The sequence below is a fragment of the Halyomorpha halys genome, unplaced genomic scaffold (assembly GCF_000696795.3).
Source record: "Halyomorpha halys isolate HHAL.00 unplaced genomic scaffold, Hhal_1.1 Scaffold252.1, whole genome shotgun sequence".
Classification (NCBI taxonomy): Eukaryota; Metazoa; Arthropoda; class Insecta; order Hemiptera; family Pentatomidae; genus Halyomorpha; species Halyomorpha halys.
Window position 1 is genome coordinate 595,655 of NW_027108761.1, and position 26,404 is coordinate 622,058.

The 26,404-nt window shown below is 28.5% G+C and overlaps 1 protein-coding gene across 1 annotated transcript in view; it reads right to left on the reverse strand.

Annotated features, from left to right (window-relative positions):
• Cipc (Clock interacting protein circadian) overlaps window positions 1–25,601 on the reverse strand; it is a 152,389-nt gene extending 126,788 nt beyond the window's left edge. The window contains exon 1 of the mRNA XM_067047081.1: window positions 25,472–25,601. The gene's annotated coding sequence lies outside the window, so the exon portion shown is untranslated. The remainder of the gene's footprint in view (window positions 1–25,471) is intronic.
• Window positions 25,602–26,404: the final 803 nt, after the last annotated feature.

A 26,404-nucleotide genomic window follows, 5' to 3' on the forward strand; every position in this document is an offset into this window, starting at 1 on the left:
TATATATATTTATTTGTAAATGCCTTTGCACCAGGAGGTAAGAAAAAAACATAATTTTTTCCCTCTAATGAATAAGACACTATGGGCATTTCAGCATTTATTGCAATACATTTTATTGATGTCATTAATTCATGATGTGATCTAACATTTCTAAATTAGATGGCTACCGTTTAAATAAAATACTTCAAAATAAAATAATGACGTTTTTCCGTAATTGAATACAGCTCTATGTGCCTGACGCAATTCGTATATGATAACAAAGGCGTATTTATTCTGAGCTACCAATGACGTCTATCAACTGACCCCCTTTTCTTGCTGACTAATATTTCATAACTGTATGAAAATAAATCTAATGATTTAAAAACCTATTTTTTAAAGCGGCAAAAGAAATAAGTCCAAAAACACAGAAAGAAGGCGCAATGCATGGTTCGATACAGAATGTGAGGAAGCAATTAAGAACGAAAAAATTAAAAGATGTAGTGCTTGAACGGTAGTGTACGTCAAAGCAATAAGCAATATAAAGATGCAAATGAAATTTATTAGCACCAAAGGGCGAAGAGCGTTGCTTTAAGAGGTAAAATTGTTTCTTCTTCCAGGCAAGAAAGTATGAATAAGAAAAAAATGAAATAAAGAAAATGTAGTAGTTAAATGAGATGATGGAGAAGTGGAGGTCATTGGTAAAGAAGTATAAAACCAGTGGAAAAGACGTTTCCTGGGTCTCCTGAATGATGGACAAGTTGAAGAAGTATTACAAGTGGATGATACAATGGAAAATTTTATTAGTGATGAATATGTGCATCATAAAAAAGAGAACAACATGGATGATGTAGCGGAAATGAAAAAAAATCGTGAAAAAACCAAAGTACCTTATTTTTCTGCCTTGAGTTTTCATACCTTTCCCTAATTATGTGACACAACCTATTAAAAATGCTAAACGATCATCTGAAATTAGAATTGTAAATTAGCTGCTACCTTGAATCTGTAACCATAATTCAATCACGATGTTCCAACAAATTTTCAAATACGCCGCTAAGGAATTGAACCAATGATATCTTATGCTCACTTTTCTTTATTTACGTAAAGTCAAAATCTTCAAACTTTGATTAGATAGTGTCACTTAGTAGTCATTTATTTCAAACTGTATCATAGGATAGATTGTTTAAATTAGTAAGAATAAATCTTGTTTTATTTTTTTTACTTACAGACATTTACAACTCTATTTACATAAAAATACAACTAGCAAATTTAGATCATAATAGTATAATATAAGAGTGTAGAGAAACTACCTATTTGTAGCACTCTAATAACATTTCTACATTAGAAAGTCTCGAGAGCATCTTCTTAAGAATAAATCTAAATAAAAAAGTCAATTTTTTTTTGTTTAATATTTCTAGAATATGCTTTCTAATTTTACCATTCAGGCAAATAATCTATTTTAAAAATTATCACTAACAGCAAATTTATGTATATATTTCTATAAAGTTTTAAATAAATTATCATTATATACAAATAACTAATCAAGATATCTAAAGCAGCAATTTTTAATAACAGTAACTAGATTCTACATACATTGTTTCATTTATGCACAATGTGGTCCCAGCAATAGTGCAAAAGAGCCAGACAACAATTAATTTATTATAAAAAAAGAATTTTGGAAATATTATCAAACCTGCCGAATTTTCAAATTGTTTTTGTTGTCTTTTAATCTAAATATTTATATAAGTACAATATTTAAAGTTTTTCTTAACTTAGAATTTTGATCTTATAATTTATATTACAGAAATATCAGAAGGTTTCATAACAACCAATTGGTGCTACAATGTTAGCAGTTCAACTATTTAAAATAGCTAATGATCACTATTGCTATGTATCTGTTCGGGATGCCAGGATAATCGCTGAAAGCAATTATCCAAAAATAAGTTAATTAATTAATTTATATTGAGCCCTGCAAAACAATTATTATAATTGGATTCTTTTCCAAAGGTTTGTTGTGTGTTAACCAGTTACCAATTAAATATCTTTATCTTTATAAAATATTGTTACCATTAATTATATAATATAATAAGGGGTGGTATTGTGTAATATGATAGTAAATAAACTACATAAAGGAAATACGTATGTATTTACAATGATTGATAAGTATTTATTTACAATTTAATGATGTTATTAAAATGATTGAAATGATACAAATAATTGTTTGCCATAAAATATAATTATTACATTATTACTTATTGGCTAATATATACTTATAGCTGCTGATTTGAATTATTCATGTCGTGGGATGTAGTAGCGTAGGTGTCGTCTTGTTCATAAGGGATGGCGTCCAGGCCTCATAGACCTTCTTATGACTTCGTCTGGTCAAAATGCATCTTTCATGCATCACCCGGCACTGGTATGACAAGACATATGGCAAAGACTGTTATAATATTAATAATTGTTAGTATCTGGATACATATCACTATGGTAAGTGATAAAACCGTTTAACCGCTTTGATAGTTAAAGATCATCCTAACATAGAGATCTTTCCGTCTTTTTATGATCAGTCAAGAATTTGGGGAGAAGAGGCCTATTAAATTTAAATAGATCATTTATTGACTAATAAAAAACTATAAATATTATTATAACAACTTTACTAAAAGCTAAGAAACGTTTTGTTTCCTGAAAATCGCCAGAGAAAAAATAACTCCTAAAAAAAAAAAATCTGGAGGTTGAGCTTGGTAAATGGTGCGATTACTTGAAGGACCACTTATTATGTCTTAAAGGAAGGAAGCGAGGGATCTGACTCAAGCACAGGATGTCCAAGTGAAGATGAGGGGCGGTCAAGGGGCTAGTTTCCGGTTGTGGAAGCAAAGTGTTGAACGGCATCCGGTCTTTCGTTTTCAATTACATCGTCATTTAGGAATAAGAGTAATTAAAATACAATTCAGTGCGAATATCAGAGCTACGGTGATTAGTTTAGTTTTCAAATGCCTAACTTGATCAAATAATTAACTAAAAATTAACACCTTCATGGTTGTTTGATTCACACACACACAATAGCTAGTTTTAATTACATATGTGGAACATTTTTCCCGAAAATAATAAAGTTTTTCACTATATCAAGTGTTATGGGTGAAGGCTTATTTTTAGTCCGATTCATAATATAACGTTTAGGGGACTTCGAAAAGTATGATAAATGTTTTCCACTTGTTCCGAGTTATGCAATATCACCGTCTCCCATCGGATAAAATGGGCTGAAATTCTTCACAAACTTTTTTTTTTGCAGAATTATCATAAAACATGGGCGAATTTTAATCTAAAGTTTGTCATATTAATTTTTTTTTTTAATTTTGTCCAACCCACTAGTTTCTAACCTTGCTTCCTCTAACATTCCTAATAATCCTCCGAGAGACCTGAAAAGAAGATGGTCACGAGACCAGCTAATGTAAAAACGTCATTAGAGTGATATAACGTCGCGAATTTGTATTTTAACAAAGTTTTTCCTCCTCCATTAACCTGTGAGTCAGGGATGGCCAACATTTTTTCGGCCCACGAGATTCATCACACTTTTACAAAATTAATATATTTATTTTACACCGGCCAAAGTAGGTGAAAATCAATGTATTACATAAATACATCATTTGTGCTTGTGCATATAATGCAAAAATTAACTATCGAAATTATGAGAAAAAAAATTAACTTTGATTTTAAAATATATATATTTATTTATGAGCTTAAGAGTAAGAACTCACTATATAAATAATAATGTCATCATTATGTTTCAACTTTTCCCACCAAAAAAATATCTATAGTTGGTCTAGATCTTATATGGGGATATAATTTTCTATGTGGCCCGTGAAATTATGATGGATTTCCAAAGTGGCCTGTAATCATTTGGGTTGGCAACCCCTGATGTAAATCTACAGCTAGAAGTAATTTAATCGTTGAAAAAATAGTATATGAATAGTGCATGACCTTAGATCAGTTTAAAATTGACCTTAGTTTAAAATTCTTAGATAACAAAGGATATGTATATAATTACATGGAATGAAATACTCGTATTGTTCAAAGCCAAGGTTGCGTCTGATACCTCTATCGTCCATAGGAACTTGAAACTTCGCTGTCTTGAAACGAGATCGCCAATGACTTCAACAAAGGAAAAGCGATAGTAGAATTTAAGGAATAACCATAAACTAAAACTTTTGAACAAAAAGAAGGATAGTCAATGTCAGAAGGAGGAGGCTGTGTGGTTTTAAAGATAAAACATTTGCAAAAATGTATATAGATGCCCATTTTTTTTTTATTTATTTAATTATTTTTAAGCACTACAACCAACGCTTCATAAAAATCAACACAACCACTTCGCCAAAACCAATGAGTGAGCACTCATTTTCATGATTGACCTTCACCACTTATGATGAAACATTAACACTTTTATTTCAAAAAGGTGGCCGATTAATGATTTCATCATCCCTTATCACAATCATTTGTAAAGATAAAGGGAAACTTTAAAGTGCCTTTGAATCACAAACCTTAAGTCCTTAATAAAAAAAAAATTAAAAACAAGGGAAGAAAATATAATTTACATTAAAGATCTCATTAAAGAAATAACATTTTCTTTCTTTTTTTGTAGAATTTTGGGCATCCTTAACATGAAATAATTCGAAGAGAAAAATTATAAAATAATTTATGAAGAAATCATTTTCTTTGCCCTTATATAATATTATAAAAAAGTTTAATAAGTATAAAAAGAAGAAAAAAATAATAAGAAGATATAAGAACACAAGCGATGAAACAAAAAAAAGAAAAGAAAAACAATTCATATACTATTATTATATTTTGTTTACATGTTATGCCTATATGTTGTATAATTAAAAAATTGTCAGATTAGATTTGAATATGCGTATAGCTACCAATGAAGTTGGGGAGCACAATTTTGTTGTTTTTTTCTCTTGTAAATATTATAGTAATCAATTAAAAGTTAATTAAATTTCCAATAGAACAAAAAAGAAATGATCGTAATCGGACTACGATTAGCAAAAATACAATCTATTTTGTTCACATTGTCAGCTTTACTATCTTTACATATTATTTTTTTGCTATATGAATCTTTCGCAAACAAAAAAGAAAACATATTAAATGTAATTTCATTGGCCGATTTTTTAACTTCTTTTTTTATTAATTTTTTTTAACGAGATTATGAGATGTTTTTTAAAGCAAAGAAGTTATAATAAAATTGTATCTACTTTTTAAATGTTTTGCAAAAAAAAGTACACAATGAAGACAAATTTTTACTAAGAGACTGACTGATATTTATTATTGATTTTAAAAATGGGATGCCTTTCATTTCCTGATGTTCTCATAACATTACCAATCGATGACGGACCAATATACCATGACAGTGATTAGCCTTGGGGAACTGGTATCCTATATTGTTATACTTATGCCTGTATATTTATATTTTAAAAAACGTACTGAAATAAGTACAATGTAAAAGCACTGAAAAATTAAATTAAAAAAATATACATGTGTGATTCTAAAAATTTAAAAAAATCTAAAAGTTCAAAATGATCTAAGAGAGAAATCGTTTCAAGTTGAAATCAATGTTTATAATACAAAGATATTCGTATTACAAACTGTACTTCATTTCACTCGAGTTCACTAGTTTCCATTAAACGAAATACAACTTTGTTTTTAACGGATGCCTGCGGTAGCCAATTGATCCATTCTTCTTTATGGGGAGACCGGCACACGTGTCGTGTCTTACGAAGTGGGAGATGGCCACGTGGCTCTCCGCCTACCACAACAACCGCTGCACGTCTTCTAAAGGACCCCCTGAGTAAAGGTATCTCAGGAACCAAAACATAAACTTGCTTCTACAAACTTGGAAGGAGAGATCCGTCTAGAGTAGTCATTTTTTAGCATATCACCGAAAATTACGTACAAGAGGGATGTAATCCTAATGTTTATTTAATATAATTCTTTAAATATATATTAGATTAAAAAAAAAATCAGATTGAATCCTGTTCTATGTTTGAAGTTAATAAATCTTGATAGAAAAAAAAACAGAAGAATTAAAAAAAATAAATATTCTTTTTATATAATTTTTTATGATTTTGCTCTAGTAATTGTCTTACAATATTGATTTGCGGATGAAACTTTCATCTAAGGTGGATAATGATAATTATTAATGCTTTTAAATTTATTTTTGTGCTTCTTAATTAATTCTCTGTTCTTGTTAGTTTTTCTTTTAACTACCCCTTCAGTTAGCAACTATAAAATAAAAAATAATTTTTTTTTTCTCTTTATTCAGGTTTATAGAAAAAAATATTTTAAAACAACATTTAGTTATAGTCCCATTTAAATAAATATTAAGGAAAATTGTCCCCTCACTAATTTATCGGTTTTTTTATTTTTTTATTTTATTTTATTTTATTAAATTCAGCATCACTTGTTTACGAGTTTGGTGCAATAGGCTATACAACAACAAGAGCAATATTATTTTTAATTATAAATTAATACAAAAACTTATTAAAACAAACTTGTTTAAGTTGTTCCTCAAACTTAGCAGGTTCTCTATTAATATAGACTTAACATAAATTATTCACATTCAAACAAGTGTTTCTTCTCACAATACTGGTATTACCTGTTACATAAGGATTCAAATTATCAATTGTTTGTTATGCATGTATATGTATATTGTATTTATTGTTTATAAATAAAGATATTGAGGAGCTTAGAAAAAAAAATTGTTAGTTATGTATTGATTCTTTAAATATTGAGGAGATTCGAATATTGGATAACGTAATGGTGACAGACATATTCTCTTGCAAAAGAAATAAATAAATCAAATTATTTACGTGTAAACAGATAAATATTTATCGTATTAAAGATTTATAAAAATAAAATATTGCTTTGGAAATACAATTTTTTAACCTAAACTAATTGTTAATTAATGGGGTTATTTTAAATATACGATTAGGTTTTATTGATTTTTTTAAAAATAATTTAGAATGGAAAAGAACATTGATAGTAGAGTAACACAGAACATTTTTTTTTTCAAATTACTATAAAAAATATTGGATTTACAGATATTAGCAGTTTCCAATTTCTGCATCGCCAAGACAAATAGGTTTCGCCTTCATTCCTTTAAGTTCTGCAACGGCTTAGGAAACTTCGACACAATTACCATAGCTTACGACGTAGCGAGCTGAGACAAAACTCTTCGGTTTCGCCATGACGAAACAAGATCTGATAAGGGAATCGACCTCGAACGTTTCGTAAGATGGAGATGGTATCGTGGAAGCAGAAGTGCTCGACGGGCGCGAATCCCCAACTAGCGATTGGGCAAGAGGCTCCACGTGGCTGCCCCCTCTTATGTAAACTGGCCTATTTCTACACCGCGGATTTTCACATCCGAGACACGTGGCACTCCACGTGGAACAGGTAGCAGAGCCGCTAATGTTGGCACTGTTTCAATCCCCAGGGGCTAATGCTCCCCAGCTGTCAGCACTGGCTAATCGACTGCAGCCGATGAGCATTTTTTATTACTCAGATCTCACGCATCTTAGGACGACTGCTACAGTAACTCTTAAATAATACTATTTAACAAACAACGTCTCTTAATTGTATAAAATACCACCAAAAAATATGAGGAAACATATGTCTTATATTTACTATGAAAAACTTTATCAACAACAACAAAAACTTGTCCCATTCTTTCAGTGAGATTAATTTTTAATAATTCACTATCGTTCAATACGAAATGATTGAGGAAAACATTTCATTAGGAGCACATAAAACCACAATGTTTGAAAATAAAATATTTATATTTCATTTTTATAAATATTTTCTCTTAGAAATATTAGTAATCAGTAGAGGCCAGATTTTCGCGCAATTACACCATTTGTTCCTCTAGGTTCAAATTACACCAAACCTCGACAGAAATTCGAATCATTGACAAGCCATTAATACAACACTTAATTTATTTTGCACCAAATTACTTTTTGGGGATTTTTCTCATAATTTTGTAGGTTTTGAATTTTATCTGGACAAATTTTGAATCTGGAAAAATTCGCTTTATTCTTTTTTGAGCTAAATTTTGATTTTATTTGCTTAAAATTTGATGCTCAAACTAAATTTGTCATATAATACACATATAGGTGTACCTATTTTTACCAATATTTATTAATTTTATTATTGTTTTCCTTATTTAAGTTATAGTCGAAATTGAGGTAAAGAAATGTACTAATTAACATATAAAGAGTCGAATTAAATCTAAAAAAAAAAAGAATAAGTAAACAGAAGTAACGAGTTTTCATAGAATAGTATCAATCAGTAGCTTCGGGTAAGAGTGAAAAAATCTCTCTAGAATAAGCTTGTTATATAGAATGTTCAGTGTTATTGTTTTAACTTGGATTCCCATTCAGCCTCTAGTATTTCATTCTTTTGTTTAATTTTCTTACAAATACTAGAAATTTCAATTTTTTTTCCATGCATTAGTATTATAAATTAAACAATAAAGGTTATTATTGCATAATTTTGTTTTTTAAAAACATTTTGGGTTTTAGCTACACAATTTTGCACACCTTGAGTTTTTTACTCCACATACAACAGGTCTTTGGTTTTCAGTGTAGTTCATTTTTGGAAGGTTTTTTTATGTTATTTTTTAATCTCCAGAAAGGCTTGTGGATTGTCAATTTTTTATTTTATCCCTGATTCACCATTCTCAACACACTCTCATTGCGGAATGTGAAAGCTTCAAGGAAACATGATCTACTCTTATAGGTACTACTTCCAGGGGTATTATTTATGATACCGTATAACTTATAAATAATAATAATAATAATAAAGGCTTAACGAACCCGAAGGTTCGATGCCGATACCACCAAACGCTCTCTGCATACATCCTTCCAGTGATACCCCTCCAAACCCAATTCCACTAAATCTGTTTTAATACAATCCTCCCACCTACGTTTCGGTCTATCCCTCGGACGTTTACCCGTTGGTTCTGTGTTTATTACCATTTTAGGGATCCGCTTATTAAGCCCTACAACCTTAAATGCCCATCTTATACGCCGTAATGCTATAACTTTAATTATATTTACCGGGTGTAGATCCCTTAATTCAGCGTTGTGTAATCTTCTAAATTCTCCCGTTAATGCATCACTTTTCGGTCCGAATATTTTGCGTAACACTTTATTTTCGAATAGTATAACTTATTATAAAATGAAAAAGGAAAAAGTTTGAAAATTACCAAAGAAAAGGGCCGAAACCTTACTAAAATGTTGAAAATATAAATATATAAATAAAATGCAATTGTTTCAAATAAAATAAAAAACATTTATTTTAAATTGTTTAATCAATGTGGGTTTAAGGAGTTTCTTTTTCTCAATCATTTTGATTGACAGTAAATAATAGTATTTCTCTTTATCAAAAAATAAACCATAAGTTGTAACCCTCAGTAGAGCAGTTGAAATGTATGACTAACCTTAAAATTCACAGAAAAGTAATGTAATTTCAAATCACAACACCCCCCACCTCTCAATAATTTTTGGAGTGGATACTTAAGAGATTCTGTCTAATTGTACAAAAATTTGAATAACTGGCAAGTCAACTTAAACTCAGTGAGAACACTAAACAATTTCTTTCATAAGGCTGTAAAATTAAAATAAAATCGTTAAAAGCTTCATTCTTTATAGAACATAAACCAATTAATTTTTTTTTTCCATTTGTATAAAAAATTTAAAAACAAGCCTATTTATTCAAAATATAGAAACTAGTTTATTCTCATGCTACCTTCTCTCATCTAATATTAAAATATGGAATCATAAAAATATAAATTTCTATATCTCTACAGTTTGCATTTGTATGATTAAAAACCCAAACTGAATATATAAATAAATTTATATTTATTTATGTGCATATATAAATACATATAAATTTATTTATTGATTTATATTTATATACATCTTATTACATTTTAAGCCTCTCACTTTTTTAATTAACAATTAAATATTCTGTACCTTAATTGAGAATGTCGCTGCAATATATGCCACGGTAGCACAGATCTTTTTCGCAGAAAAATAGTGTAAAAATTTCGATTCGATCAGTTGCGTGGATAATATAATACTATTTTGTAATCTAATATTGCACACCCTTACTGCAATTATAGAAAATTCTAAGTGTGAGCGGACTCTGCATGTGAAATCTGTTTATGTCGAACTTATTCTTATTTGGAATACACTTCTCATCCTAATTATTGTTTGTTTTTATGTTATGGAAATACGCGGATAAATCGGTCTAAGTTGTTACAAAATATAAAAGGGATGAAGAGAGAGTTAGAAACGGAACATAAATATAATGGAGACAAGGAGAAATTAAATACATGGCAGATTCTGCTAGAGAAGTAAGAAAAGACTTTTAATTGCATACATTTTTGTTTTTAAAATATGGACCAATAGATTTTCTAATCAGATTTTCTCTAATGGAAGAAGAGATTTATTTCATAAATTCTGGGGTTGCCCAAATAAAGAAATTCAAGATAATTTTTAAACTCAATCTTTACACGAAACAAATGTAGCTTGTTGCTGTTTTATCACAGTTCCCAATACCTTTAATTAGGCAAGTATTTATTTATTTATTTTATGCAAAAAATAATACTTTCTAAGGCTTATTTTTTTTTTAATAAATTAAAAAATGACTTTCTATTAAAGTCCTTGGTTTGTAAATAGCTTTACTCTAATCCCTTATCAATATATTTCTATTAAATGTCTTCCATCATTCTGAATATATACACATTCATATAATGTGCGTTGTTCATAAAAATATTTCCGAACAATAAACGTAATTAATGTGGTTTCATAGGATAAAAATAGATTTTAAATTATTTAAAATTATGAAGCTTAATGGTTTTGTTTATCCTTTTCTAGAATAACAACAGAAAAATCAGTAAGAATCTTTAATAAACCATTATTACTTGCGTAATAAAGGTTCGTAAAAGAAATTAAAATGATGAAACATCAAATTGGAAAACATAATTTAGAATTTCAATTATTTTTTTTTTCACAGAAAAGTATTAAAAGTAGGTCTGAACACTAATTGTAATTTTATAAAAATTATTTAAAAAGGAAAACGTTTCAGTTTAAATTGCAAGGTATATATAGAACAAGAAAAAATTAAGCATGGGTACATGATTCAGTATTTAGAAAATGTACTGTTAAATATCAAGATTTATTATTACAACCAAAAGATTCCTTGCTTTTTCTAATGATTTTTTTTTTGGTATATAAAACATTTCTACCACTAAGAATATAAAACCTTCCTAAGAAACAAAGCAAAGCCCAAATATGTTTATTCCTCTGAGGTAAAATGATTTCATAAAGAAATTACAATAAATGTGAACCATTAAAATATTTTGGAAAAATAATGTTTTATTTACTGTTATAATACACTAGACAGGTATGTTTACGATGTTAAGGTGCATGGAAATAAAACTTGTTTATTTATCTATTTTATATATCTATTTTTTATGCCTGTGACCGGCCAAATACGACTCAAGTGGTTGTAATGTACTCAAGTATTGTAATAAAAAAAAATTATTTATATCTCTTAGTTAAAAAAAAACTAACAAAATAATATGAAATCGATTTCGTTGGCAATAATATAAAGAAGTAAAGTAAAGGGAGTAGAATAAATTATATATGAGTTAAATCTATATTTCGTACTCTTCATGTTTCTCTTTCACTGATTTGGAAATATTAATTTTTTTTAATGCAATTTTAATTTAATGTTGTGTAAGTATTTAAGAATCATTTCATTTTATATATTACACAATCAATTAATACGATTTCGTTACTATCAAATTCAAATTGCAATAAATAAAGCTTCTACAGGAGATTATAGCTTTTGTACCAATTTATAGATTACATTATCACAAGATGGATTTACATAACAATTTTTTACAACACAGTACCGGTGATGTTTAATTAATCATATTACGTAAATTAAAATGAAATTAAACTAATTCTATGAGTTCTAATAATTGTGAGATAGGAAGAGCAAGACAGCGTTTATTATGAAAACAAACGTGTAACATGATGGAAAGCCAAAGAAATAATCAAAACAATGAAACAATAAAATAAATGGGTTAGTTGTTGTTATAAAGGCAGAAAAATGGTTTGAATTTCGTTCAAATTCTGCATTTTGAATTTTTTTTAGGTTTACACACTTCAATAGATCCTGCTAATTAAGGATTGAAAATGTGTACGTACATTGAGTTGGTGTTAAAGAAGTGTTTTTTGAGGGCCTCAATTTTTTCTCCCGTCTCGTTATCTTCCCCTGATTTTAAGCATTAATGAAGCAAAAAAATACCTTTCCATCTTGTTTCCAATAATCCACTGGCGATAGGTGCATGATTTGACTACCTTGATAGGACCCTGCAACGAACCTTACAATGCCACAAGGCAATCCAAGGCAGTAGTGTGCTAGTATACACTTGTCATTTTGTATTATGCATTTGTATGTATGTATTATATAAATTTAATAATAAAGGAGGTTATGAAAAAAATCCATCTTGTTTCCATACAAAAATGAAGAGAAAATACCAACTTAGTGACGAGGCTCTACTTTTCAGATTATTATTTTTGTTTTGTTTTTTTAATGAAAAAAATTTGGGGTCTTAGAATTATATTTCTGGTGTAGTTTCATGATTTTAGTTTTGAGACGAACTAGCCACACTAGGAAGAGAAATAATTTCGGAAAAATTAAAAGTAATATCTGGACCAAAAAGGTGTATTACATTTATAGTATTAATATTGTATATATGTATATATAGTTGACCGTAAAAATTGATATATAGGAAGATGTTTAGGGTTGTGGTTATTTTTATTCTTATCATTGTATTTTTATACTTATCATTGTATCATTTTGTATCTTTTTAGCCCTGATGAAGCCCTACAAAGTGAGGCGAAACGTCGGAAAATAAATAGTTGTAAACTATTTTTGTTTTTCCTTTGACTGCAACCTTGACCATCTTCCTATGTGTAGTATTAATACTTCGGAATGACCTTAACCTAGGGTTAGATTGTCAAATGAAAATAATGAGAAGTACATATTTTTAACTTGGGTAACATCATACATTTTGCAATATTTTTTTTTCATTTATATTGAAGTGTTCATTTTATAATTAAAGTACTATAAAAAAAACTAAGAACTTAAAACCTTAGGTAGTATAAACATAAACGATGATGCACTGGCAACATGTATTAAATCTTGATAATACGATGTAATAGGTACATGAGAAAGAATAAATCAATTCTTTATTTCAATTTTTGTAATAATATTGGCTAGCACAGCGTAGTGAGTTCCCATAATTAATCTCGCAGTTGAGGATAACCTGGCTCTCGGCTCTCAAGGGTTATCAACTATTGGATTATCTTGTGCATCAAGAGGGTGGTATCTTATCAGTTAGGTAGAGCGGCGAGGAGATAGGAGAAGAAGAGTGTAAACAGAGGAACATCTGTGAGGGGATCCTTGGCCCAGTTGGTGGAAGGGGGTCACGGAGGCTGCCGAGCGGAGCCGAAGAGTTCGCGGCCCCACGTGTACGCTCCAAGGCCACGTGGAGGGCTCATCAGCTGACCCTCTGACGTCATCAAAACACGTGCCCCCACGGGAGGGCCGCCCTGATCCCGAGGCAGATGTCGCGTCCCGTACGGCACCAAACCAGATTAACACCTCATGTCTTTCTCCCAACGTTCGATCGATAAAACTCAATTTTTACTCCAATTCAAAGACCTGTTGTAGCAGCGATAACTCAATTCCAATGTAATAATCTCGAAAGAGCGTCAGAGCTGCCTAAGGGCTAGGCACAAAAGGTCTCCCTCATATTTAAATTGCGTTTTACGACATAACGCCTTCATTGTGAATGGTACATATTGCTGGGAAACCTTGATAGGTTTCAGGGCAGGGAATTTTTACAGACGCAACAGTGCTACACAGCAGGAGTCTAAAAACCTTGTTTATCTAAGGAGTCCTCCATAAATCCTGAGGACCAGGAACTAGTTCATCAGAGCAAGATGCTAACCCGTATCATTAATTGCAGTTAAAATATCCAGTTTCATCAAATATATCATATGTTGCGTTCCGTACCAAAACCTGTTGTACCACAACATCCCATGAGGGGGAGTCTTGTAAAGAAGTTCTATACCTAGACCAAAGGTTGTTCAAGGAGATAATTTCGTCAGGAACCACTCTCCATCCTCAGTTTTCTCCTTCAATTCAAGGGTGACCACACTTTAGAAGCTAAATAATCTCCAGAAGGGTATCCTGAACCCAAGGCCGAACCGCGGAAGATAAAACTAACTATTTATTTGCTTTAACTCAGGCCCTGAGGTAGCACAGAGTCACCTCACTGGCCAAGCTTATTTTAATAATCAAGAATTCAGGTCAGGTAGTACTTGATCCTAATACTGAAAATAAAATAGATGAATATATAGGAGGCGAAAGGGGTATCAATCAAAATAACATTGGCAGGAAGTAAGGTATTTAAAAAAAAAAAAAGAAGAAGGAAAAGTAAAAGGGAGATGATTTTTTTTTCGTCCTCACAAACAAATGTTTGAATCATTTGATAGAGGAAAAACCTTGGTCTAGAAACATTACTTCTTTACAAGAAGACCCTTCGTACTATCCACGAAGGGTCTTCTTGGAATGGTATAATTTATTTTATAAGAAAATAAAGTTTTATCAAACCGAATATTTTAACAATAATAAATTATATAGGAAACTTGCTATGATGAGCTAGTTCCTGATCCTCAATACTTCTTAGATGAAAATGTTTAATGGTTTTTTTTTAAGATAAATAACACCTGAGAAGTTAGTTAAAAACTAAATTATCATGTTTTGGAAATTGCATAGGGCTAATTACATAAGAGTGATATTAATTAACAGTCCCAAGCATAGAAAAAAAATGAAACAAAAACAAAACTTCAAAGTTCATTGAAAAAAAATATTCAAAAACTTAAAATATTTACAAAACAAATTTCTCAAAAAGAAACTCCGAACCCTAAGCTTGAAAGAAAGAATATTTTCTCTGATTTTTTTCAATTATGCTTAATGGTTCTTAATATTTTTTTACCAGTAATCCAATGTAATGTTAAGTTTAGTTTACAAGTTAAATGTAAAAATCACGGTAGGTCTGGCAAATGTTACCAAGGTTCCTAGGATTTCTGGATGACCGACCACTGTACATATCATTACAACTACTGCTAACAGCAATTGGGTAAGAACTGCAAGAAAGGTCTCGTTGGGGATTCTATTCGATAAATGGCCGAATTTTTTAGTAATTATATATTAAGTCATATTTAAGTATATTAGTAAAAAATATGTAGAATAATCGTTGTATGTTTTATTATTATTTATCTCAATGTTGATTCCTCATTTAAATTTAATGAATTTTTTTTTAAAGTGTAGTTTTTTTAAAAATCAACTATGCTTTTTTTTGGAATGAAACCCTCTATTTCCATTATTCCATTCCATAACCCTCCACTCCCGCCCTCCATGGTAGCCTTTCTTATCTGACTTTTTAAACAGATAATTATAGTGAGTAGGTTGGTCGATGTACGATATGTCACAATCTCACAAGAGGAGATCATAACACAAAAAAGGGCAATCCTTCCCAGCCGGACCCGCCCCGCCAAGACCCCCGGTGAGCGACGGTCCTATATCACTTTTGAAATATTAGCTTAAAACGGGAAGAGGAAAGTAGTAAGATAGTTAAATCGAGCAATATTTAAAAAGTGCCTAAAATTGAAAAACGGCATAAATTCCACAAAATTAATGGAAAACATTTTACCATTGAACAACAGAATATCTACTAAAATTATAATTTTTACAAAAAGTGCACTAAACTCACTTTTCACTTGTACTCGTCATAAATTTGAAGTTTTTAAAATCTCAAGATGACAAAATTTACATATTTAAAAAAAATTAAATATTTTTAATTTTAAATACGAATTTGAAAAAAGTTGTTTACTACATAGATACTTCAAGTATAGATAAGTAAGTACTCATACAAAATTTAGAATATGTACGTGAATCAAAGACACTAAAAAAAAATAATTAATATTTGTATAATAAATATTTATATAATAATTAATTATAAATTAAAAAGAACCACAAAAATTACCAATCAGTACATTTAATCGGGACATTGTTAACTATGACCAATTTTCGTTAAACATCAATCGCTATTTCTAATAAAAAACTAAAATGTATTCAAAACTTTACAATAATTCAAATTGTCCAACAATAATAAGTATAGGTGTTAAAAGAAATATTTTATAAAATTAAAAAAAAGTCTGTTTATATACAATTCTTTTATTAAACTACAACAAGAAAACTAGGTCCTAATTTTTGAACAAGTTAAATCTATAAATAATGAACTAAAAAACACCTCCGTCCGCTCAGCAATAGTTCCTTATTTTTTTTTTTAACGACGTAAATCTTCCTTAGTCATCAATCCTGTATTCTCAGCAATAGTGGATGGGTGTCGATTATTGGAAATTGGGGGATCGGAAGTCAGTGCTCGATGAACCTCAACTGTTATAAAGGGCAGGTTCAAGGGCAAGCGAAACAGTATCATTTTACAAAACAATGTTTTATTATTAATGATAGCGCTATATCATTAATTACTAGCAATAAATATGGATTTCTTAAAAAATCTAGCTGATTAATAATTCCAGTACATAGGATGTAGAAGAAAATCCGTTACAATAAAAACCCTTATTTGTTTAAAAGATACACATCAGTAAACATTTTATTTTCGAAAATATCACTACACTACACTTACTATCAAATCCAACAACAATTACTCCCAACAATCCTATCTCTCCCTAAAATCACCAATGCTTATTTCGTCTCAAATAAAATTATCTGAAAATATCTCACAATCCCAGAATAACCGATATGTTTTATACTAGGCCCAAAATAGGCACACATTCTTTCATTACTTACTTTATACCGACACAACCACACTAGTTCCCCTCAATATCTGTAAATCCTCCGAACTACGTGAAAAGAAAAATTTAAACTTTCATGTAAATAATAGAAATAAATTTCATATTATGCTTTGTTTTATTCAGCATACATACATTTAATATTGCGATTCTCTAAAGTGATAAGAATTAAGATTTTAAATAATGTAATTATTTAATTGATTTGAGTAATTAATATATATATATATATATATTAATTCATTATACTGCATTTCAACGGACCTCCTCCACCTGCCATTATTTAGTACCTGTACAATTATATATTTACATAATTAGAATTCAAACGACCAAATATAATTGGAAAGCTGAATAAAAACGTAGCATCGGAAACAGAGGATTTTTACCTAGCGAAAGATTATCTAACTCTGATTTTGTAAAGCGAGTACATAGAAAAAAATATAAGTTTTGGATATCCTAGTTACTATGCAACAAATTTCAAGCATTTCGAGTTTTTTTTTAATATATATTTTACTTCTAACTCCATATTCGTAATTCTTTGAGATAACGCAAAAAATCCAAGTTTTGGAACTTCAACCATTTCTGTTTTATTCAAGAGTTCGTGTTCGTGTTTACTCAAGCGCCATACTTCCGGTCTGCCCTTTTGTTCATCAATTTACATGCGCGAACGCTCAAGGCAGCTGTGGAATATAAATGTTGCATTTTGCCAATACAGAAGTTCTGCCTCAAGAGCGTTAGAAAATGCTCTGCACCATGAACAAAGAATAGTACTAAATGAAGTTTAAATCCTTGGAATTCGAGAAAATGAGAACAGGTGAATTAAAAAATATTTAATATTTTTTTAAAAATTAGTTTTACTAATGATCCGTTGAAATGAACTAACTAAAAGCAATTTTTAATCTCCCATTTCACTCAAAAATTAAGGTTTTCAGATTCGAGATACGTAGAATCCAAAATTGAATTTCAATAGCTATTTTTCGCTGTTTCCCCCAGACACATATATATATAACAGCATATATATATGTAGATTTTTTTGGGAAAAATTACTGATCACCTCACGATAATCCTTATAACTCGACATTAAACCTTCAATTTTTAAATCACAATAAAAGAGATTTAATATTGACTGTTCAAGAGAAGTTTATCATCAATCCCTTTTGCCAATCCATAAAATACTGAGGAATCACGTTAGAGAATAAACTGTTATTCAAACATCATAAAAAGTTAAAATTAGAAAACTTGAGAAAAATGACGTTTAAAATGTTTTCATATTTATATAAAAAATTAAAAATTATTCCCTAGAAATACATTTTTACTTTATATTGCAATACTAATACCTATCATGACATATTTAATGACCAACTGTCCTATTCAGAGCTTCAGTTCAACTAATTAAAAAAAAACTACACGTGCCAGAACAAATGCCTCAGAATTATTAAAAACTATATTACACAATATAACTATGATGCAGTCAGAACTAAATAAACACCCAATATTGATATATGAATACACAACAACTTTTAGATACAAATATAAAACATATATTGCTATAAAAATCATCAAAAATCAAAAATAAGTATGTATTTTAAATTATATCTTTAAACTTATTTTTTACTAAAATATAAAAATAGTTAATATGTAATAAGTAGCTAATAAAAACGAATTGTATAAGGAAGTATCCTGAAGTAATGTAGTATATATAGTACATATGAAATAATTTTTTTTATATAAATAAAAATACTGTTATATTGTCTACAAACCAGGTATGATTTTGATGAGATGGAGGCGATGTAAATAATTTTGAAGCAATACTGAAGAACTAATACGAATGAATTTACAAATAAATATTTCCTATATATTTTTGCAACGTTATAAGAATATAATATTTAAAAATTATAAATTAAAGATAACCGGTAGTCAATTTTCTCTGTTCAATTACGTTTTATTACAGTTGAGATTATATGTTATTGTAATAATTTTGATTGCTTAGATTAGTTAGAAATTTTGTTGTATTATGAGTTTTCAAACGTTGTTTTATGACATGAATGACTCCTGTTTACAAAGTTTCTGCTACAACGATCTATATCGGTCTGTAGTTTTTTTAAAATATAGATATTTAGGTCGTTTAGTGGGGTGAAGCGGTAGATCCCCAGACACGTGCGGTTCCCTGACGTCACTATACAGCTGATAGAGTACACGTGGCCTTCATGCAGCAACCTTAGCCATACTATTCAATGAAAGGGGTCCGGTAGTAGTGAGGGAGGGGGAGTTCACAGGAGAGAGGCATTATTTTGTTTTCAAGGTAGAAATAAAATAAATTTAAAATGTTCTTACCAATATTTTTTTTTAATATGTTATATTTGGAAACTAATATAGATCAACTGTTCTTTCGTGCATATAAATAATAAGTGCATATAGATGCATATAAATTACATAATAAAAATGTTTAAAATATGAAAAATTCTGGTTTACTAAAAATTTTAGCATTAGAGGATATTATTATAAGTAAGAATAACAGTTGATTTAAACAAGGGACAAAGTTAGCTGATAGTTTAAACTGTACATCCGACAGGGATTTTGAATCTGTGGAATGCACACTATATGCGTAAAGATAAAGAAAATTTTAAACAATAACTAATGATAATAATAATACACGTTGAGTATCATTTGCTCTATAAAATATTTGACTTTAATAAAAGGTACATAAATAATGAAAATTTTATTGAACATATTCATTGTTTAAGACTAGATGCGAACTTTATTCTAAATTATAAACCTTATTTTTTTCCTACCTCCTAAACACAGGTGGTCCGTTTTTATTTCATACAGAAAAAAAAATTGACACGATAAAATATAATCGATATTTTAAATAAATGTTAAAATGACCTATTTTTGTACATGAAATGTATGTTGAAATAGATATCATGGTATTTATTGTAAAATAAATAGTATGGTGACCACTTGGGCTATGAACTTAGTTATTAAACAATGTATGAAACACAGATAAAGTATAAAGTTAAACGCAATAAACCATATTGGATCAAAATAAAAAATAAATTGTCCTGTTAAATTAAAAAAATGTCCAGTTTTTCATGCTAAAATTAATTTATTTTGATAATGACTTCCATCACATGGTTAACTAACGTCATTCATATATTTAATTGGTTAGACTATTTCTCAAGATTATCTTCCCTACCTTTAGAACAATTCATTACATATTCTTAAAAATTATACATTCTGGCGCTTTCTTTCAAAACGAAAGTCCTGACGAAGCCCTTCAAAGCGGGTCGAAAAATTGATAAATAAATAGATAAAAAATATTTTTAGTTGCTTCTTAACCGCATCCCTAAACATCTCCTTCTTATTACATTTTAATGTTATTCTCCTTTCATTACTCAACTAAGCTATATTTTAAATTAAATTGTAATAAATAACCAAGAGAATATAACTTACATTAGTCACATTAAAATATAATATAGCTTTACAGAGTTTATCTTTCACACCTACATATTTTAACCATCCCATTCAATCTGCTGCGAAAAGAAAAGGGTTTATATAAATTTAATAATAATGGTAGTGAAGAAAGTTATAAATAAAAAACCACAAAAAACAAAACAAAGAAAGATACCAACATCTCATAATTCACTATTTTCTATACGAATACATAAAAAAGTTGAATAAAATTATTCAGAAGGAATGGGATATAAAAAGTTTTTCGAAATCTTGTCAAATCTCAATAAACAGAAAGTTATAAATTATCTACCATTAAATACTTATAAAAAGATTTTCTTTGAGATATCGTAGATTATAAAATTTACTACTATACGGATTCGTTAAGTTGGAGTAGATGGAATGTTGAAAACTTGGAGTTTATATTATCAATTACTATTTATAAGTTACTTAACATTTAGCAAGGTAAAATAAATTTGTGGAATGTAGTGCCGTAGCCAATGCCCGTGGAATAAAATATTACTTACGAAGGACATTAATAAGTAAGTATAATTAGTAGAAAATAATATCCTCTACGGGTTTTACAAACAATTTTTGCTCAAAAAATATCGATTACGAAAATACAAGGAAAATATTTTTAAAACTCTTTAAATTTTAGGGTTTTTTTTTTAACGCATAAAGGGATGATTTCTAATTGAAATTAGAATTTCCTCGTATAAGAAGAAAAATCAAGAACGAAAAAAATCTTTAATTACGTAATACATACAGGGTCCCCCAAAATCCTAATATTTCCAGAGCTGCGAGTAAAACTCAAGAGCTACAAAAACATTCATGAGGATAACGGTCCGACTCGCTACACAATAGGAGAAAATTGATATGTTTTTTAAAGTGTCACATTTTTTTCTGAATAGAAAGCTATGTATTACTCAAAAACTATTCTAGGTGAATAAGTACTGATTGCAGCATCGTTAAGTAGAAAAAAATTTCCTTTAAGGAATATGGTTTCCATCAAGTAAATCTATAATTTTTTCAAGTAAACTAATAGGTTTTTAATTTTTTAAAATATTCTTCTCAGCCCTCTGATAGGCTAAGCCACTTCTAGAAAATCTTCTAGAGCTCATATACTTTAACTTCGTATAAAAGGTCGAGGATTTATTTCAAATTAGTCTTAATTTACTCAGAAGTGTGGTTTGGAGTAGGATATTTTGATATGGTGTCCTACAAATATTGGGAAATATTTAAGGAAGTAATAGTGGGCCTCTAAAGTAGCATGGGATTAACCGCCAAAATAGCAAGAAACTAGATCTTTTTCTTTAAACCACGTTTTTTGTTGAATAGAAAGCGGTAACTAGAAAAATTTAAGTTAAGTAATAAAATTGCAGCACAAAAAAAAAAAAAAAAAATCAACAAAATTTCCTTTAAAAGAAAGGAGCATTGTTTATTGTTAAAATGATTTTAAGAGGACTTTTAATCGTCTAAACAACGTTGTTTTTTTCATCAAATTATGAATTGAAAGTCCCCTTCAAATGGATTTTACAAATAGGCTCTCCAGATTAACCAGTGATAAAAACAAAATAATAAAGTATTAAAAGCACACTTACTCGGTAAAACAAAATTAAAATAACTGACCGGAAATATAATTTTTATGTTAAATCATATTAAATTGTTCCAAAAATTTTCCGTTTTCATAATATAATATAAAAATCACCTGTATATTAATTATATTATATATTAATGTGTACTACATTAAATTTGTATTAAGTTAAATATATTTTTTTCTTTTATACAGTTGGGATTAATCGGATCCCCTACTTCACAGGTTATATCTCGACTAGGATGGATAATAGGGATTCTACAGTAATTCATTATAACAAACTAATACAAAATTACTAAGAGAAAAAGTATCCACATAGTGTCCCAAAAGTATGTAGTGAGGTATGGTGTTTATAATAATTGAAGGAGCACGCAAAAAAAACAAATCAGCATAAGGTATGCCTTTGTAGAGTTTATATCGCACATGTTGAAATGTAACACATTTCAATTAATCTGCTCGCAAAAAGGGTATATATATATATATGAATCAAATATATTTTATACATAACTGCATCGTATAATGAATTGCTAGTAGAAAATAAAATTAAAAATCGTTAGGTAAAAGCACCACTGAACTAATTATAATAAAAAATCATTAAATAATTAATCAAAAAAAAGAATATGGTGCTGAAAAGCGACGAATGACAAAGCTATTCTTATGATGATGGTCTATATCTGTTTTCCTCAAAAGTTCCAACTGTTATCAATGCATAAGTCTTCTAATCTTTCTAGTCCTCGAAAAGTTTTATAATTACCATAAAATATAATGGAAGTTGTGAATACATAAAAAATCACTAGATTGTGGATTATGAATGGATATTATAAAATATTTATAAAACTTTGAAACAAATTTTGGCATCAAGGTAACAAATCCAAAAAGTAAAATTAAAAATTTCAGATTATTTACAAAACCGATGTACAGATTTTGGAGCTACAAAAAAATAAATTAATAAATAATAATAGAATGAAACAAAATTATGATAGAATTACAATTTTAAACCATAAGTATTCTAATCCTTGTCTTTATTTTTTTTACAGATTTAAATTTTTAAAAATAATAAATAAACATAGCAAATTAAATATCCATCCAAAGTCTTTAGTTAATATATTTCTAATTTAATTTTTTTTTTCAGATCTGTATAGATGTATATGTATCTGTTTTATTTTTTATTAGATCCAGAGAATAATAGGAGAGAGAGAGAATTAAGTAAAAATGAAATAAAATTAGGTTCCATAAACGTGAATTAAAACTATCTTCATACAAAATATTAATTAATAATGTAATTTAAATTTATAAATTACATTGTGAGGAAAAGTATTTATTTAAATTAAATAATAACTTAAAATAAGCATATAAATAAAGTTTAGTTACTCAATATTTAGTATAAGTAAGACTTGCTAAGAATAGCATGTAGAAATATATTTTACACATTATTTTAATAAATAAAATTAATGTTAATTTATTAATAGATAATAAAATTATTGCATGCAATAAGTAAACAGTAGATACATCATTAAGATTTAGGAATAGAGAAATATTGTATAGAAATATACTTTGCATGATATTTCAATAATTGCTTGTGAGGGAATAAGTTATATATATTTTTACAAATAAAAAAAAAATTGAACTCATGTATCAGAAACAAGAAAAAAATATATATTGAAGAGATTTAGTTTCTTATCTAGAGATCAGTGGTAGACTACCTTGATAAGTAATTCGAGGTAATTAATGCTATTATCAGCCTAAGCCAAGTACAAGTTTTTCCGTAATTAAGGACAACTAAATATATTCAATTAAATAAAATAAGAGAGCAATTTTTTACAATTATTATTATATACAATTGACCATAGTTATTATTAGTGGTCAATTGTAATATACCTAGAAAAAAATATATATACATCTAGTACAACAAAACTAAAAAAATATAAAAATACAAAAAGTTACTAAGATATATATTAATATTAATAATGGACGAAATTCAAAGTATTTTCTTGTCCAAAATCATGATAGTAAAATTCTGAAAAGTGATTTATTTATAAATATCTACTAATATATTTTTAAAAACCACTAATAAAATAATTTTTGGAGACCGCTTAAATTCAGCCATCTAATAAAATTTTAACAATAAATACAATAATTTAGCAGCAGCTCGCTTAAATTTCAAATTAAAAAAATATATTTTTGTTGGATTTCACACAAAAAGAACAAAGAATCAAATTATTATGCAAGATAATTAAACATTAGCAATAAAATGACACTATGGTTAAAATGACAACGTAATAAAATTACAGCTTAGTGGCATTGTAAAAAAGCATTTCAAACATTTTGAAATCCAAATTCAACAATAAAATATATTAAATTTATTTTAAAAGTTATCAAGTTAAAAAAAAATAATGGAGGTTCATTTTATTAATTAAGTGCATTAAGATATAAGCAACTGCAACCAAAACATTTATTTTTAATTTTACTCATTTTTCTTATCTAGTGGTTTTCTAGGCAACAATGGATACAATAAAATTTAAAAATTCAGATTATTTACAAAACCGATTCACAGATTATGGAGCTACAAAATAAATAAATAATAATAGAATAAAACTAATTTATGATACCTGAATTACAATTTTAATTCATTTTATATTAGGAGGTAAAAAGGCATTTCAAACATTTTGCAATCCAAATTCAACAATAAAATATATTAAATTTATTTTAAACGTTATCAACTGTAAAAAAAATGAAAGAGGTTCATTTTATTAATTAAGTGCATTAAGATATATATAAAAAAAATAAACTGTAGGTCATAGCTTTAAAGACCTTGACTCATTCACGTCAGATGGAAAGGCAAGATAAATGATCTTTTTGACAACTCAATAAAGATTAAGAATTCTTTAGAGTCACACGTGCGGCATTGCAACTGCAACCAAAACACATTTATTTTTGCTCTTAAAAAAAGATAGTTTAAAAATATTTTCTTAAAAGAATCTTCATGAAATAATATTATTCTTTACCATTGTTGAAATATCTACTAATACACAGATTGTATTTTGTATATAGAATTTCAAAACGGTATTTTCTTCATTGATATTTGGTCTATTTGTTCTTCTTTGAAAACTGTTAATATTCTATGAAATTTGGTTCTTATGAAAAAAAGTATATAACTTTTCGATAGGTTCAATATTATGCAATGGTTGAATATAAAAGAAGGATACTAGACACTTAACCAAGTATTATAATAGAATATCCCTGTGCTCCATCCGACAGACATATATTGTTAAAACTTTGAGATAAATAGTATTAAACAATTTTTTTTTTCAATAGCAATATTTTTTCAGCTATTTGTTATACTATAAAAAAAACAGATAAGGTCAATTGCGATTCCTAAAATAAATTAATTACAATTTATGGTTTACAATTAAATGATGCATTAATCAAAAATGCTCACCTGAAATTTACGTAGATGAAGTAGAGCGGGGGCGCGAACGATGTCACTTTGACAACAGCCAGGCGGTGTTTGTTTTAAAATTGACTAAGGTCCCGCCGATGTGGTAGGGGTAGGGCTAGTGGTGCTGCCATCTTATGGACATCAACTAAACTATAAGGCCGTTGTAGTTACCAAGTCCGCCCAGAGGTAGCGTTGTACAAAGTGCAGGACACTAGTACTTTTTAGCTTGTTTAAAAAAAAAAATAAACAAATATATATTTCTTATATATATATATATAAACAGAATACATATATATGGAAAAATAATAAATATGAGATCTTCAATTGAAAGAAATAAATATTCTTGCAGCAAATAAAGATAAGGGTACTGCGTGGTCGGAAGAGAGAAGTGATGAGAGATGCTGGGAGAGAAGAAGAGAGAAAGGGAGAAGGAAAAAGTAGACATTCGCGTGGCCTTGAAAGGTCGTTCCGTGAAAAAAAAATTAAGATGGGAAAAAACTTGGAGATTGTTGGAAGCTTAGAGACTAGGAGTCCATATGATCATAATAACTATAATGCAGTAAAAAAAAATACATTAATTCGAAGTATGATTAGTACTGTTTTATTATATAACAGTTATGAGTTTATAGTTTAAAATAGTCAAATAATACAAAATTAAGATTATAATAAGATTTTATTTTACAAGAAACCTCACGTTTAATGGTATACATAGAATGTGCAAAATACAAGCCAAATTTTTGAAATACTTTTAACGACTATTATTTTTTTCAAAAAATATAATAGTACAACTTTCAAGTCCTATGCAAAAATTGTGTTGACATAAGTAATCAATGTAGGATAAACCAAAAATTTTCAAAAAAACAAAACATTAATTATCAATTTATGAAAAAATGTAGTAAAATACTGTGTTAAAAAAAACAAACCAAAGTCAAT